This window comes from Panthera uncia, chromosome E1 (genome assembly GCF_023721935.1).
Source record: "Panthera uncia isolate 11264 chromosome E1, Puncia_PCG_1.0, whole genome shotgun sequence".
Taxonomy (NCBI): Eukaryota; Metazoa; Chordata; class Mammalia; order Carnivora; family Felidae; genus Panthera; species Panthera uncia.
Window position 1 is genome coordinate 40,690,127 of NC_064814.1, and position 16,372 is coordinate 40,706,498.

Here is a 16,372-nt window from a genome sequence, read left to right on the forward strand (position 1 = left end):
TTAAGTCGTACAGCCAGTAAGTGATAGCTTTGGAGTTTGGAAACAAGGGTCTGAGTTTAGTGTTCTCTTATATCTGCTGTACGGTACTGTTTTCCCTCCTTGCTGCCCTCTTCCCTTCCCTCCAACCTCCCCACCCACCCACCCACCCACCAACCAACTAATTAGCAGGTGAGCATGAAGAGTATACCCTATGCCAGGTCGTAGGGGTACAGGACAGCTCTTGTGGGGGATCAATAAATCAGTGTGTGGCAGGTGCAATTCACCCAGTCAGGTCTTTTAAATCCCTTTGATTCTAAAATTAAAAAGTTGACTTCCGCTATTTTTTTTAATTCTTTTTTTTTTTTCAACGTTTATTTATTTTTGAGACAGAGAGACAGAGCATGAATGGGGGAGGGTCAGGGAGAGAGGGAGACACAGAATCTGAAACAGGCTCCAGGCTCTGAGCTGTCAGCACAGAGCCCGACACGGGGCTCGAACTCACGGACCGCGAGATCATGACCTGAGCCGAAGTCGGCCGCTTAACCGACTGAGCCACCCAGGCGCCCCAATTTTTTTTTTAATGTTTATTTACTTTTTGAGAGAGAGAGAGAGAGAGAGAGAGGCAGAGAGGGGGAGAGAGGATCCAAAGCAGGCTCCATGCTGACAGCAGAGAGCCCAATGTGGGGCTCAAACTCATGAACTGCGAGATCATTACCTGCGAGATCATTACTTGAGCCCAAGTTGGACACTCGACCGAGACACCCAGGTGCCCAACTTTTGCTCTTGTTTTAAAAGCAATATGAATTGATTACATATAGACACTTTGGAAAACAGAGGAGGAAAAAAATCACATACCTATTTCCACAACTCAGCAAAAATCTGCAATCATGAAGATTTTGATACTTCCTTCTAGATTTTCCCCCCAATACCTAAGTCTTTTTTAAAATTTCTAATGGGTTAGGGGTGCCTGAGTGGCTCAGTTGGTTGAACATCCGACTTCAGCTCAGGTCATAATCTCAAGGTTTGTGAGTTTGAGCCCCGCATTGGGCTCTGTGCAGACAGCTCAGATCCTGGAGCCTGCTTCGGATTCTGTGCCTCCCTCTTTCTGCCCCTCCCCTGTTCACTCTCTGTCTCTCAAAAATGAATAAACATTAAAAAAAAATTTTTTTTAAATTTCTAATGGGTTAGACCTGTGCTCTCTAGTAAGGTAGTTACTAGCCAATGTGGCCATTATCTACTTGGCACATGGCAAATCCATATTGAGGTGTGCTGTAATTTTAAAGAGAGAAATCCAAAGTTGTACTGAATTCTGAAGACTTGTAGAAAAAAAGTAAAATATCAATAACTTTTTGTATTTAGTATATATTGAGATGACACTATTTCGGATCTATTAAGCTAAATAAAATGTTAATTAAAATGAACTTCAGGGGCGCCTGGGTGGCTCAGTCGGTTAAGCGTCCGACTTCGGCTCAGGTCATGATCTCACGGTTTGTGAGTTCGAGCCCCACTTTAGGCTCTGTGCTGACAGCTCGGAGCCTGGAGCCTGCTTCAGATTCTGGGTCTCCTTCTCTCTCTGCCCCTTCCCAACTTGTGCTCTGTCTCTCTATGTCTCTCAAAAAATAAATAAGTGTAAAAAAATTTTTTAAAAAAATAAATAAAATGAACTTCAGGGGCACCTGGGTGGCTTGGTCCATTAAGCGTCGGACTCTTACCTCAGGTTCGTGAGTTCAAGCCCCGCATTAGACTCAGCACCAGTGTGAAGTCTACTTTAAAAAAAACAATGAGGGGGCGCCTGGGTGGCGCAGTCGGTTAAGCGTCCGACTTCAGCCAGGTCACGATCTCGCGGTCCGTGAGTTCGAGCCCCGCGTCGGGCTCTGGGCTGATGGCTCGGAGCCTGGAGCCTGTTTCCGATTCTGTGTCTCCCTTTCTCTCTGCCCCTCCCCCGTTCATGCTCTGTCTCTCTCTGTCCCAAAAATAAATAAAAAACATTGAAAAAAAAAAAAAAAAAACAATGAGGGGCTCCTGGGTGGCTCAGTCGGTTAAGCATCCGACTTCGGCTCAGGTCATTATCTCTTGTGAGGTCGAGCCCCACATCGGACTCTGTGCTGACAGCTCAGAGCCTGGAGCCTGCTTTGGATTCTGTGTCTCCCTCTCTCTCTGCCCCTAACCCGCTCGCATTCTGTCTCTGTGTCTCTAAAAAATAAATAACGTTAAAAAAAAATTATTTTTTAGAAATGAATCTCGTATATGTTCACTTTTTTAAATGTGGCAATTCAAAAATTAAAATTTAAGTATGTGGCTTGCATTATATTTCTGTTGGGCAGCGCTGGTTTAAATCATACTGCATAAACGGTTCTCTGTTTTGCTCTTCTCATTTGATATGCTAACCAGCCTGTTTTCTTCATAGGTTCGTACTTAGTAACCCCCTCCCTTTTTTTTTTTTTTTTTTTAACGTTTATTTATTTTTGAGACAGGGAGAGACAGAGAATGAACGGGGGAGGGGCAGAGAGAGAGGGAGGCACAGAATCGGAAGCAGGCTCCAGGCTCTGAGCCATCAGCCCAGAGCCCGACGCGGGGCTCGAACTCACGGACCGTGAGATCGTGACCTGAGCCGAAGTCGGCCACTCAGCCGACTGAGCCACCCAGGCGCCCCTCCTCCCCCACCTTTTTAACATAGCTGCATAATGTTTGAGTGTATGTGATGCAATTTATCAGACAGTGGTTCATTCCAGTCATCGGCTGTTCCATATAATTTAGTGGTTAATAGGATTTATGCACCTATTTGTAGACTTAGGAACTTTCCCTAGGGGAGATGCCTGGATAGGCAGTGATATGAACATAAAAGTTTCCTGCCATGGCGGGGGAAAGGGAGGGGTGAGGGTGAATGGGGGGCCCAGGGGGTGCTCTCAGCACGTCACATGCTCCTGGCTTGGTCTGGCCCCGGCGACTCTCCTATTTGTGGCACACACCAGCGGTTACGAAGCTGGCCGGAAGGAGCTGCTGTGTGAAGGTTAGGGAAGCTCGTCTGTGAGTAGTGTTATTAACGCCTGCACACGCACATGTGTGTAATGAGCGATGTCTCTGTGCCCACCCACCTGTGTAACGGCTTCCTGCCACGTTGGAAGGAGATCTGAACATGTAATGTCTGTCTGTGGCGACGTGTTTAAAATCCTGGACTTGGGAACGAGGAAGAGTTGGATAGTCGCCCCCGTCCCCCAGCCCGCCCCAAACCTCTACCCCTCCCCTTCCCCGGTCTCAGAGGTAGAAAGCGGCTTCTCCTCACACCCGTGTCTGTAGCTTGTGGTGGTGGGTGCCAGGCCCCCCACAGAGGCAGTGACTTGCCCAGCGTCTCCCCGGTGTCACCCCTACTTCACAGACAAGGACCACGGTTCAGGGAGGCTGAGGGGCCCTGTGATGATCCAGAGCTGGTAACAGGGACACTCCTGAGGTTCAGACCCGGGCCTACTCGTTCCAACCTGTGCCTTCTGACTGCCTTTCTAGGGCCTGAGCCACCTCTGGCAGATGGCTTAGCTCCTCAAGGCATTTTCCTCAGATCTGCACAGTTCTGAAGTGCACCGGACGCCCTGTTGCACCCGTGTCTGTCTGTCTGAGAGAGGAGCCAGGCGTGCCTGGGGCAGAAGCCAGTACCATGGAGGCTGGCTGCACGGGCATAGGCCCCCGGAGAACCCTGTGGTGGCAGCCAGGACTGCGTCTTCCAGCCCAGCCCAGAGACGTGGCAGACAGATACCGAGTTGGGTGATGTTTGAATCACAGGGTCGCGAGCAATGCATCAGAACTGGTGGTAAATGGGGAGCCGGCTCATTTGTTTTCTTTTAATTTTTTTTTTTTAACGTTTATTTATTTTTGAGACAGAGCGAGACAGAGCATGAACGGGGGAGGGTCAGAGAGAGGGAGACACAGAATCTGAAACAGGCTCCAGGCTCTGAGCGGTCAGCACAGAGCCCTATGCGGGGCTCGAACTCACGGACCGCGAGATCATGACCTGAGCTGAAGTTAGACACTTAACCGGCCGAGCCACCCAGGCGCTCCGGAGCCGGCTCATTTGTATGTAGGGATCGCTCAGGCAGGCGGGAGAGCCCAAGAGCCAGGTGTGGTTTGGGTACCAGGATGCTACCTGGCCTGGGGGACTGGGGTAGAGTCAGAATGGAACGGAGAGCTCCGTGGGGATGGAGGGGCCAGGGTGAGAGAGCAAGAGTGTCTCTGGCTGCCCAGTGACCGCTCCCGTGACTTGGAGATCACGAGGCGGCTCAGAAACCAGCATGTTTCGGGCTGAGCTCTCGTTCTCCCCCATCTAGTTACATAGACACGTTTTCTTCCCACGCTGCCCAGCTCAGAGAATGGTGGCCTTATTCACCCAGTTACTCAAGCCCCAGGACTCACATCCCTGAGTCCTCCCTTGCCGCCCTCACGTGGGCAAGCCCTGAGCGAGCCCTGTGCGCCCTGCTTCGAGATCTGCAGACCCGTCCTCCTCTCTCCATCCCCACCACCAGCGGCGCAGTCTAGGCCGTCATCCTCTCCGGCCAAATAAACGGCAGATTCCTCACATGCTTCGGCCTCTCCGACCTCCTCTCACCCTCCTCTTTGCTCCCTCTGGTCTGACCTTTGCACTCGCTCTTTCTCTCCCTGGAGTGCTCTCTCTCCTTGCCTCATCCTGTGGACATCACTGTGGCATCAGGACCACTGCCACCTCCCCTGAGCAGTCTTCCCTGATAATCTGAGTGAAAGATCACTCCTACCCTTTATTCTATACCAGTGCATCTTGGCTGATTTTTCTCAAGGACGCTGACCGCTTTCTGGGGTGGCCCTAACTTATTTGTTGTACAGGATGTCTGCTGTCTCCCACTGGAATACAAGCTCCAGGACAACCCACCGAGTGTTGGGCCTGATGTGACAATCGAGAGGGAGGAAGGGTGGATCTCATCCTTACGTGGTGGATGTCCCGGGAGTCGAGGGTTTGGTCCTGAGTGGGTGGTGACACAGGTTACTCCAGGGTCGGGCTTTTCATGCTCTGCAGGGGAAGCCACTTTGGGATGTCACAGCCCCAAAGATCCACCTTCCCAGCTCTGCACAACTACCCATGAGTCAGCCTCTGGGAGGAGCGCTGGAGAGTCAGTGCCCTCAGGAAGGCCGGAACAGGCCAGTGCCCCAGGGCATCCTTGGCCCTCTTTGGCACTGCCCTTCTGACCACACCAGCACCCTTCACTCACTAAGGGGTTGTGCCTCCAAAAGCCGGACCAGCCCTTCGCCACGAGGCCTCTAGCTTGGTTACGGGCCTGCGCCGTGAGCGATGTGCCTCTTGCTCGCCGAAGCAGGTGCGAGGGGCAAGTGCTAAGAGGCACTGTGGTGTTCGCTGGGGTGGAGGAGGGAGAATTCAGGCAGCTTCCTCACCTTTCCTCCTCAGCTGCTGTTATTCCCGAGTGAGAGCCAGACCCAAGGAGACGGCTGGAGGTTTGCACACAGGTAGCTCGAGATAGCCATACGGGGAGTGAAGAGAAGGGGGGAGTGAATGGAAGGCTAGGAGCAGGGGCTCATGAGAGGCAGGTTTCTTTTCTTTTCGTTTTTAATGTTTATTTATTTGTTTTTGAGAGAGAAAAAGAGCAAGAGAGCTGGCGGGGGAGGGGCGGGGAAAGAGGGAGAGAGAGCATCCCAAGCAGACTCCGTGTTGCTAGCATGGAGCCTGATGTGGGGTTTGATCTCCCAGAACCATGACATCATGACCTGAGCTGAAATCAAGAGCCGGCCGCTTACCGCCTGTGCCACCCAGGGGCCCCTGGAGGTGGTTTTCTGAATCAAGAGGCAGTGGGCGTCAGCTCAAGGCCCAAGAAGGGCAGCGCAGGGGACTGAAGCTGGGCCTGCCCCCAGTGTCAGCCTCCCCACCCCCCCCTACCCCCTGCTGCTGGTCCCAAAGGCCACTCCTGGGCATCCTCACCAGGAGGGTGGAGGAAGTGGGGCCTGAGCGCATGGGGAGCAAGAGGAGGGTGGGCCAGACTGCCCCAGAGTGCCTGGCCGGCAGCTCTCCACATGGGTTTTAAGAATCCCAAGGAACCATTGGCTGGGTTTTAGTATGTCTTCCCCAAGCTCTCCAGACCCCTTTTCTCGATTGTTCTGTTTCTTCCCTTCACATCTCTGATTGGTTCTTAGGCCCAGGCCAAGAGTTTTCTGAAGGGTAGAAAGAAGGGCCGTTTCTATTAGCAACCCCAGGCCCTGCTGAGTGGGAAGGAGGCTGTCTCCGCTTGCTGAAGAGACCGTCTTTATTCCACTGGATATTCTTTCCTGCTTTGTCAAAGAGTAGTTGGCCATACGTTTGTGGGTCCATTTCTGGGTTCTCTATTCTGTTCCATTGATCTGAGGGTCTGTGTTTGTGCCAGCTTATTTTCTTAAATAAACGTTTTATTTGGGAATAGTTCTAGATTTGTAGAGGTTGCACAGAGTTTCCGTCTGTGGCCCTCACCCAGTCTGCCCCATCATTAACATCCTACGTTACCACGGTACATTTGTCGAAACCAAGAAAACAACGTTGGTACGTTACTGCTAACCGAATGCCAGACTCTCTTTGGATTTTTCACCCGTCTTTCCATTAGTGTCTCCTTCCAGTTCTAGGATCCAGTCCAGGGTAGCACATTGTTCCCATTTACATACAAATTTGTTTCCTTTTTATTTTTTACGGTTGCTAAAATGGGCCCCTACAGTATTTTTTTAGTCTTAATCTCATCTCTGTGTGAGTCGTACAAATCATCTCATTCCTCTCTAACACTAGACTAGTTAAGAGATAAGATATCTTCAAGCTATCTTAGCAACAACTGAGGGGTGCCCATCTATGCACAGAGAGGCACACACAGAAGGCATCAGCTTGTGCCCAGAAGGGCCCATGTGCCCAGTCAAAAGCCTGTGGAAACCCTTGGCAAGTATTTGCTGGGAGAGGGAGTGACTGAGGAATGAACGAAAGTCTTCTTCATAGGATGGAGGCTGGAGATGAAGACTTTATAACACGGTCCTCCTCTCTCTGTGTCCTTTTTATGTTTTGTTGGGTTTTTTTGGAGAAGAGATCTAAACCATGAAGTCTGGCTGTTTCCTTTGCTGAACTTTCGGTGCTCGCAGAGCTGTTCCCCGAGGCCTCTGGGCATGGCCTTTGGCTGGTGGCACTTGTCGCTTTGGCTTCTGAGTTCTCTGCGTATCTTGACCCTCCCAGGAAATAGTGGACAAAGAGAGGGGACGGATGTGGCAGTGGCCTCGGTGGTGGCTGCACTTCCCGGTTTCTGGGGTGGATGGAGGGGTTCGGCTCTCCTCCTTCCCTTCCCGAGTCCGAGCGCCAGAGCCTGCTGTGGGTGCTTCTGACATGAATGGCCTTTGATTCTAACTCTTGCACCACGGATGTCGGGGATGGACAGCTCGGGAGACACTTTCGAATGCTAACCCAACCATCAGAGCTTCATTTAGAGCAACGCTGTCCCAATAGAACTTTCTGTGTTGATAGAAGCATTCTGTGCTGCCCTATCCACCGTGGTAGCCGCCAACTACATGTGACCATGGACCACTCGAAATATGGTTAGGGCGACTAAGAAACCAAAATTAAAATTTTATTTTATCGTGATGACTTTTAATAATGTAAGGAGACGAATGGCCCTTGCTGTACTGGGCCTGCAGGTCTGGAGCCGTCTCTGGCGGGACCTTGTGCTCACAGCTGAGATGCTGGAGACACTCCTTTCGGCCCCAGGAGCTCACAGGGTGCGTGACACTTGCCGAGAGCGGGCACCTAGAGTCCTGACAGAAGGCAGCCTGGGGTCTGTGGGGGCAAGCGGGCAAACTCGGAGAAGGACCAGCACCAGCGAGGGCTTCCCTGAGAGCTGGGACCTAGGCTGGCTGGAAGGGCAAGATGGAGGGAACAGTACCTGCAGAGACCCTGAGGTCTGAGAGAGCTGGTGCAGACTCGCAGGAAGTGTTTGCAAAGAGCTTGGCCTGGGAGGAGACTCCTGAGGAAATGGTTGGCTCATGGAGGTCTTGGCAGGTGGCGAGTAAGGGTTGGGGTCTTATCTAGAGATCGTTGCAGTGTGTGTGTGAGAGAGAGAGGGAGAGAGAGGACGAGAGAGGACATTAGAATTGTTTTAGGGAAATTAAAACCCCTGCCAGTGAGAAGGCTGGGTTCACCCTGAGGACAGTGAAAGGTGAGTCGGTGCTGGTGTGGGAATTCGGGGCGCCGCGTGGAGGCAGGGCCCTGGGGACCAGCATGTGGATGGGTTCAGAGGCGGGGGCCCCTCCTCCTCCCCAGCCACCTGCAGTCCCACACGCTATTTCCACCCTCACCCCCAAACCTTCCACAGGTTAAAAATCTCAGCTCCATGTTCTGGCTGCAGCTGGGGGGAAATGATTTCAGAGCCTGCTGGCGTGGAGCCATTTTTTTTCTGCAGCAATTTCCCCATTGGAAGTTGTTAAAGGAAGTGGCGAGCGCTGGCTGGGATCAGTCCCAGCCGTGAGCGGTGGGTGCTGCAGAGGCCAAGACCGCAGGCCCCGGGTCCCGGGCCACAGGGTCCCCGGAGTGAGCCCTTGCTGGTGGCGCTTTCTGAAGCGAAGATGGAGGCGAGTTCGGTAAGGGGTTTTTGTTCTGGCCCCCGCTGGGCAAATTTCTCTTTCCTCTACTACCCTCGCGTTCCTGTGTTTAAGTCAGGCCTTCTTGGGACGCCTGCGTGGCTCGGTCGGTTGGTTAAGCGCCTGAGTCTTGATTTCGGCTCAGGCCATGACCTCATGGTCCGTGGTTTCGAGCCTTGCGTTAGGCTGCATTGTCAATACAGAGCTTGCTTGAGATTGTGTGTGTGTGTGTGTGTGTGTGTGTGTGTGTGTGTGTGTCCCTCCCCCCACTCGTGCTGTCTCTCTCAGAATAAATAAATAAACTTAAAAAAAAAATTAAGTCCGGTCAGGCCTTCTCTTGGGGATGGGGAAGAGGCTACCTGCCGCCTGCCGCCATCTTGGTTTCCCACTGGCCAGGAGTTGGCCATAGCTCCGTGTGGGCTCCGGGTGGGCTGTAAGAAGCAGGAGGCTGTGGAAGATTAAACCAGAAAAGTGAGCTGGTATTTGGCTCCTGGGTTGAGCTTTAATCCTTGTGAGTCCTGCTGCCCTTCTGCCCGGCCTCTCCTCCTGTTCCCTCTTCCCGTCATCCCCACCCTCTCCCTGGGGGAGCCAGAGGCCCCACTGTTCCAACAGCCTTGCTCTTTGGCAGCTGGGAGCTGCCTCTGAAGGCAGCACACACCCTCATCAGGCCGCGTGGAGGGATCTGCGCCAGCGTGTGGGCCCCGGCGGCCCCGCTCCGGAGGATTTGAGGTCTCAGTACCGCCCAGTGGGATGGGGAGACAGAGGCCCCGGGTGGTGGGCTGGTGTGCCGGTGTCACCTAGCCAAGAGCTAGAGTTGGGATGTGAAGGGAGGCAGCATTTTGTGTCTGTACCGTCCTGTGTAATCCTTACACCTGGGGTCGGGGGGAGGGGGAGGCACCTCGATCCCCCTCTCATAGCTGAGCAAACTGAGATTCAGAGAAGTTGAGTGACCTGGCGGTGTCATACAGGTCTTCCCTCCTTGACTCAGTTTCTTATCTAGAATAGCCCAGCCTGGGGTTACTGTATGTAGTTTGTATAATTGAATTGATCTCTTTCTCTTTCTCTCCTTCTCCCTCTTCCTCCCTCCCTCCCTCTATCCCTCCTCCTTTTCTTCCTCCCCTCCTTCCCTCTTTCCTTAATATCCATTCATTCTACATCCTTTGATCACTTACCCATATTAATTACTGCCGGGGACTAATTGATGAACAAAATACAGTCTTCCCTGGGGGCGTATAGGGTGGTCTATAGATAACCAGTCTGTTATAGATAAACAGTCTACAGATAACCACCATGGAAGCAGACTGATGGGCCCCAAGGGCAGAAAGACTGAGATGGGGCATGATACAGAGCTGAGGGCAGGGCGGCCTTGTGTTTTTTCATCTCCACCCAGCCATGCACTCGTTTGGTGTGCATTTAGCTCCTGCTGTGTTCCAGGGCCTGTACTAGGTGCTGTGCTTGAGTTCCTGTCCTCACTGAACTTGCATACATCCGTCTCTCCAATTGATGACGTGATTTATTTTCTGATTCTGAGCCACGGTGCCCTCTTTTAAGCTTCAAGTGTGAGGTTGCCCCTCGTTTCTAGAAATCTGAAAAGATTAGAGCAGGACTGTTCTGGTAGCCCTGTACTGGTTCACATCTTTGAATGGGGAGCCCATCTCCTTGATCCTTTGGATTGCAGTTAGACTGAAAATGCCATGTGGGCAGAAATCTGGCTCTTTTGTTCGCTGTTCTGTCCCTGCTGCCTGGCATGCCGAAGGTGTCCTTGTTGAATGAATGAATTCTGATCAGATCATCCGAAGAGTTGTGGTCTGTTGGGCCGAGGTGTCTCAGGAGCTTTCTCGTGTGGGCTAGTGAGGATTGAATTGCAGGGGTCTCTCGGGGGAGGTGACTGGAGGCTGCCGAGGGCCCGCTGAGGTCCCAGTTCCTGAGCTGCCTCTGTTCTTTGGTGAGGGGCTGGCCTCGGCAAGGCTGTGTGCCTGTAGCCCCACTCTGAGATGACTTTGCCTCTGGGGCCACTCAGCTACTGGGCTGTCAGATTGTGTTCCGTCTCTCCTCCTCTGGGGACTGGCCTCAAAGGCAAGATTGCTCTAGAGCAGACCTCACCAGCCAGATATCATTGGGAAATTCTTGTGTCAACACCACACTGTTTTAATTATTGTAAACAAAAATCCCTTCTCTTACTAACCTTCTTTTAAAAAAAAAATCAACATACATGTTTTGGTGGCTCTATTCTCATCTGTATGTTTTTGGGCAGGTAGTAAGATTGGAAATAGCTCAGAACCTGGTGTGGGGAGGCGGACAGAAACTCCACTTTGCCCCTTGGTAATGGACAAGTCCCTTACCTCTCAGCCTCTCTGGTTCCTTATCTGTCAGTTCCCTAGCTAGATACTCAGTCACTTGTGATTCCTTCTACTTCCTTAATCTCCACATTTGATTGGCTGGCTCCATTTCCAAATGAATATCCCAAATCCACCCATGTCTCTTTTTCATTTCTTTTGCCCCTGCCCCCCCCCCCCCCCCCCCCCCCACCTACTGAGCTACTGCATGGACTTGTGCAGTAGCACCTACATCACTCTCTGTATCTACTCTTGCCCTCTCCTTCATTTCATTTTTCATAAGCCAAGAGTGATTTTTCTTAAATATCTTTTTTTTCTGATCGTCTTTCTTTTCTGAATACAGCCCTTCATTTAATGGCTTGTGCTCAGCATAGAACCCGAGCCCCTTCACCATTACCTTCAAGGCTCTGAAATATTTGGCATCTGCCTCCTCCTTCCACACTCCTTCTCCCGCCCCTCCTCACTCTTCACCTTGTGTTAGAACACGTCCGGTTTCCTGTCATGGCCAGGACCTTTGTATGTTCTGTTTCCTCTGCCTGGAAATTTCTATACTTTTAGGGCTAGCAACTTCAGAAGTCCACTCTTCAGAGAGGCCACCCTGTCTAAAATTAGATGCCTCCTATATCTGCCACTTCACTTCAGCATGCTCTTTCCTTGTTAGCGTTTACTCACCAATTTCAATTACATATTTTAGTGATTTTCCTAATTTGTTTTTTATTCTGTGTTTCCTGTTAAAATGCAAGCTCCCTAAAGAGAAAGATGGCATATTTTGTTTGCTGTTGTATTCTTAGCGCAGAAGAGAGTCCCTGGCACACAGTTGGCATCCAGTAGCTGTCTGTTGATGAGATGGATGAAGGGGAGGGGGAAGTAGATGAATTCCGTGGTACCAGGGCACATAGTAAGTGCTTATGAGTACAAGCTGTTATATTCTCCTACTACTGGTTAGAACTTTTCCATGGCAAGTTCCAGTACCGACGGGCTTAAAGACTTTTGTCAGCCTAAGTGATAGAAGTCCAGGATGGTCTGGATGCACTCAGACGATGCTGTTAGGGTATAGTTCTCAGCCAGGCCCACTCCACAGGGCAGGTCATCAAGGGCACCATCAAAGCAGCTAGGCCTCTTTCTGCCAGCATAGTCGTAGCGCTTGCCTGTATAGAAGGAGTGCTTCTTCCCCCAGAGCCGTAGCTGGAAAATCCCAGGGAAGGCCCCGAATGGCCTGGCTTTGGTCACGTGTTATGCCAAAACCAGTCACGGGGCCGGGAAGACCAAACACTCCTGTTGGTCTGCGCTGGGTCACGGGCTCAGCCCTTTAGCAGCGAGCCGGAGAGTCTAGGGGTCTGAAGGGTCAGGGCCACGTGCACTCGGGAAATGGATTCCTGGAGGAAAGTTAGCCCTGCTGACAGAAGAGGCGTGAATAAACGCTGTCACTCCGCAGACGGCAAGAGCAGTTGCTACTGCCACTACTGTAGTCCCCTCCCCGCCATCTCCACCCTCACTGGGAGCTCTCCATGGGGCTGGGTCATCTGGCTCTCCCCTGAGGGTCTCAGGGGTGACCACTGTGCCCCATTTCCACCAGTGAGCAGAACTCTCCTGTGTCTCTGTGGGAGACCGAAGGCCTCGGGCTCAGAGATGGTGCATAAGGCCTAGACCCTGGCGGGGGCCAGCAGAAATCACATTTCTAGAATATAATCGGTGAGCCTAGCCCCTAGGTTTTGCTTTTTAATAGCATTTCTCATTTTGTTCACTATGGAAGTGATGCATATTTACTTTGGATGGAACATATAGAAAAGCCAAAGAAATAAGTTATCTGTAATCCTTCACAGAGCTACTCATTGCTTCTCGGCTTTTTAGGTTTTTTTCCCCTTAATGTCCGGTAATTTACCTGGATGTACATTTTTAAAATGTGAAAAGCATGGAAATGAAAACAATAATACCCTTTGTGGATGGTGTACCCCTTAATTGTACTACTCCACGGAAATGCTTTAAACATCTTGGTGCACTTCCTTCCAGCCAGCCTTCTTTGTTCGTTGGCTTTCCTTTTTTTTTTTCTTTTTTAAATGTAGCTTATTCATGAATTTATGCTATAATTCTTTTTCTTTTCTTCCTTTCTTCCTTTCTTCCTTTCTCCCTTTCTCCCTTTCTCTCTTTCTCTCTTTCTTTCTCTCTCTCTTTCTTTCTTTCTCTCTCTTTTTCTTTTCTTTCTTTCCTTCCTTCCTTCCTTCCTTCCTTCCTTCCTTCCTTCCTTCCGTCTTTTCTTTCTTTCTTTCTTTCTTTCTTTTCTTTCTTTCCTATAGAAAGACCACACACAGGGGCGCCTGGGTGGCTCAGTCAGTTGAGCGTCCGACTTCAGCTCAGGTGACGATCTCGCGGTCCGTGAGTTCGAGCCCCGCGTCGGGCTCTGGGCTGATGGCTCGGAGCCTGGAGCCTGTTTCCGATTCTGTGTCTCCCTCTCTCTCTGCCCCTCCCCCGTTCATGCTCTGTCTCTCTCTGTCTCAAAAATAAATAAAACGTTAAAAAAAAAATTAAAAAAAAAAAAGACCGCACACATGAGCAGCATGGGCACAGGGAGAAAGAATCCCAAGCAGGCTCCCATGCCCAGCACACAGCCTCACACTGGGGCTCCATCTCCTAACCGTGAGATCAGGACCTGAGCCAAAATCAAGAGTCGGATGCTTAACTGACTAAGCCACCCAGGTGCCCCAAGCATTTTAAAAATTTTTTTTTAATTTTTAAGTAATCTCTTCATCCAACATGGGGCTTGAACCCACAACCCCAAGACCAAGAGTCACTTGCTCTATGCATGCCCCTATGCTAGAATTCTTCAGTGAGTATTCCCAGTATGTCTGGGATTGAGCTGTGAGCTTTACATGGAGTGTCTCATTCAGTCCTCCCAGTAACCTTATGAGATGATATCTTAAGGCATTTGGGCCGCAGTGACAAAAACAGCATGGAGTGGGTGACTTATAAACGACAGAATTTCTCTTTCATGGTTCCGGAGGCTGGGAAGTCCAAGATCAAGGACCCGGCAGAGTCAGTGTCTGGTGAGAAACCACTTCCTGGTTCATAGATGGCTGTCTCTGCAATGTCTTCACATGGTGGAAGGGGCTGGGCAGCTCTCTGGGGTCTTTTTTGTAAAGGCCACTAATCCCATCATGAGGGCTCCACCCTTTTAATCTAAACACATCCCAGAGGCCCCATGTCCTAAAACCATCACACTGGGGATTAGGTTTGATGGGGGTTGTGGGGGGGGGGGCACGAATATTTAGTCTATAGCCGGAGGCAATGCTTTTATCCCCAACGTATAATAGAGCTAGAGAAACTGACAGTGTCACTTACTTGAGGTCACCCAGATGGTACATGGTATGGCCAGGATTCATATCCAGGATATCTGGTTTCAAAGCAGGAGTCACAAAATACACACACACACACACACACACACACACACACACACACCCCTACCTTAAATTTGCAGAGATAAGCATACCTGGGTGGCTCAGTCATGTGTTCAAGCCCCTCATCAAGCTCTGCACTGACATTGCTGAGCCTGTTTGGGATTCATTCTCTTTCTCTCTCTCTCTCTCTCTCTGTCTGTCTGTCTGTCTGTCTGTCTCTGTCTCTCTTTCACCCCACCCCCACTTGCACTCTCAAAAATAAATAAATAAACAGTTGAAAAAAAAAAAAAATTCCCAGAGATAGAACCACGTATGTGTTCCGAACTCTGTGAGGCCTGAACATTCTTCCTTTTTCAGAATTGCATTTCAAAGTAACGTTTTCCAAATCGAATTACAAATGTTCATCACAGAAAAATTTGAAAATAAAAAAGTAGCTCAAAAAAGAAAACAAAATCCCTCCACAGCTCTACCAGCCACTGATAGCCAGCCCCTTAACTTCTTTTACATTTTTTTTTTTTTTTTAATGTACGTAAAGTTCACGGTTGTCAAGGTATCGTTCTAAGAGCTTTGACAGCTGAGCTACATTTTTAATGGTTGTCCTGTGTGCCATCTAGGGCATCCGCTGTAGTTCATAGGACTCTTCCTGTGGTTGTCCAAACCACCCAGCCACAAATGTGTGAGAGCTCCAGGAAGGTTGGGGGGGTAATTGGAATTCGTGTGGGGGTGGGGGTTCCCCAGATGATTCACCGAGAAGAGGGAGATGATCATGCTCCTGTTGACTCAGGTCAAACTTTCTGGAGGTGAGCAGCGAGGTGGGTAAAACTTCTCTGTCTGTGGCCTGATATCCTGAGTATCCTGGGTGCCTGCGTCCCCAGGCCCCTGCCCCGAGGCCCGCCGGAGCCTGTGTGTCTCACGACCAGCACCTGCTCCGGGAGGTATGTGCTGACTCCCCGACTCCCAGGCACAAACTATTTTTGGCTGCAGTGACTGTTCACTACAGTCATGAAAACAGAAACTCCTCTCCCTTTCTTGTCCTTCTCGGAGACACCGTACCAGGGGCTGGGGCTGCCGGGGACCCTGGGCTTGGGCCCCTCACCATGCATTGCCTGTGGAGCTGGGTGCTGGCCAAGGTTGCCAGGGGCACAGGGACCCCACCACCCGTGGTCTTGCGAGAAGCACAAAGCCTGGACCAGCCGAGGCTGGAGGGTTGCAAGGTAGGCGTTGGGGTCTGGGATCAGGTGGCCCTCCCGCAAGTCCCCAGAATGGGGACGTTTGGCTGGGCTCCAAGTCCTTGCGATGCCTCCTGCCTATAGAACGCGTCTGCAGAGTTCTAGGTTGTGATTTCCATTTCACTGTTTTATTCCCTGACTTGCTTGAGGGAAAGTGGCTGGGGAACCATCAGGATCTTACTGAAATAGATCTTCCCCATCCTCCTAGAGAATGAATGATTTTTTGGCTTGTTCGTGCTTTTGGTTTGAACAGGATACGTGCTTGTTTTGAGGCTGCTCTTTCTGCAGGGGGCTTAAGAAACTGAAGTTGTCCAGGCAGCCCCAGCCCTGCCTGTCAGTGCCTCTGGTCACCCAGGCCAGCAAGGCCAAAGGGTGGAGAGGCTGTGAGTGCTGGCTTTGGGGTTACACAGACCGGGGTCCCGTCCAGGTTCCGGCGCTCACTTGCTGTGGCCTAAGTGAGTGACTTAACCTCTCTGAGCCTCGCTCTCCTTAGCTACCAAGCAGCTGTGCCCAGGCCCCTTCACGAGCAGTAGCAGTACCAGTAGCTGTTACATTTATGACTAGACTGGGTGCAACTGGTTGTGGGAAGAGGAAGCATGGAGAGAAGCTGAGGAAGAATCAGTGTGCCTTGGCCCTGGGTGGTCTTAGGCCGCATCTCAGGACCTGGGTGTTGGGGTGTAGCTGCTGATATGGGATTTGCTTCTGCTGCTGCTGCTTTTTTTTTTTTTTAAGTTTATTTATTTACTTAGAGATCAAGCAGGGGAGGGGTAGAGAGAGGGAGCGACAGAGAACCCCAAGCAGGCTCCACGCTGTCAGTGTGGAGCCCGATGCG

General features: G+C 51.0%; 1 protein-coding gene across 1 annotated transcript in view; it reads left to right on the top strand.

Moving 5' to 3' along the window:
• The window catches only part of KSR1 (kinase suppressor of ras 1), a 162,931-nt gene that overhangs the window by 86,959 nt on the left and 59,600 nt on the right, over positions 1-16,372 (top strand). The gene's annotated exons all lie outside the window — the stretch shown is intronic.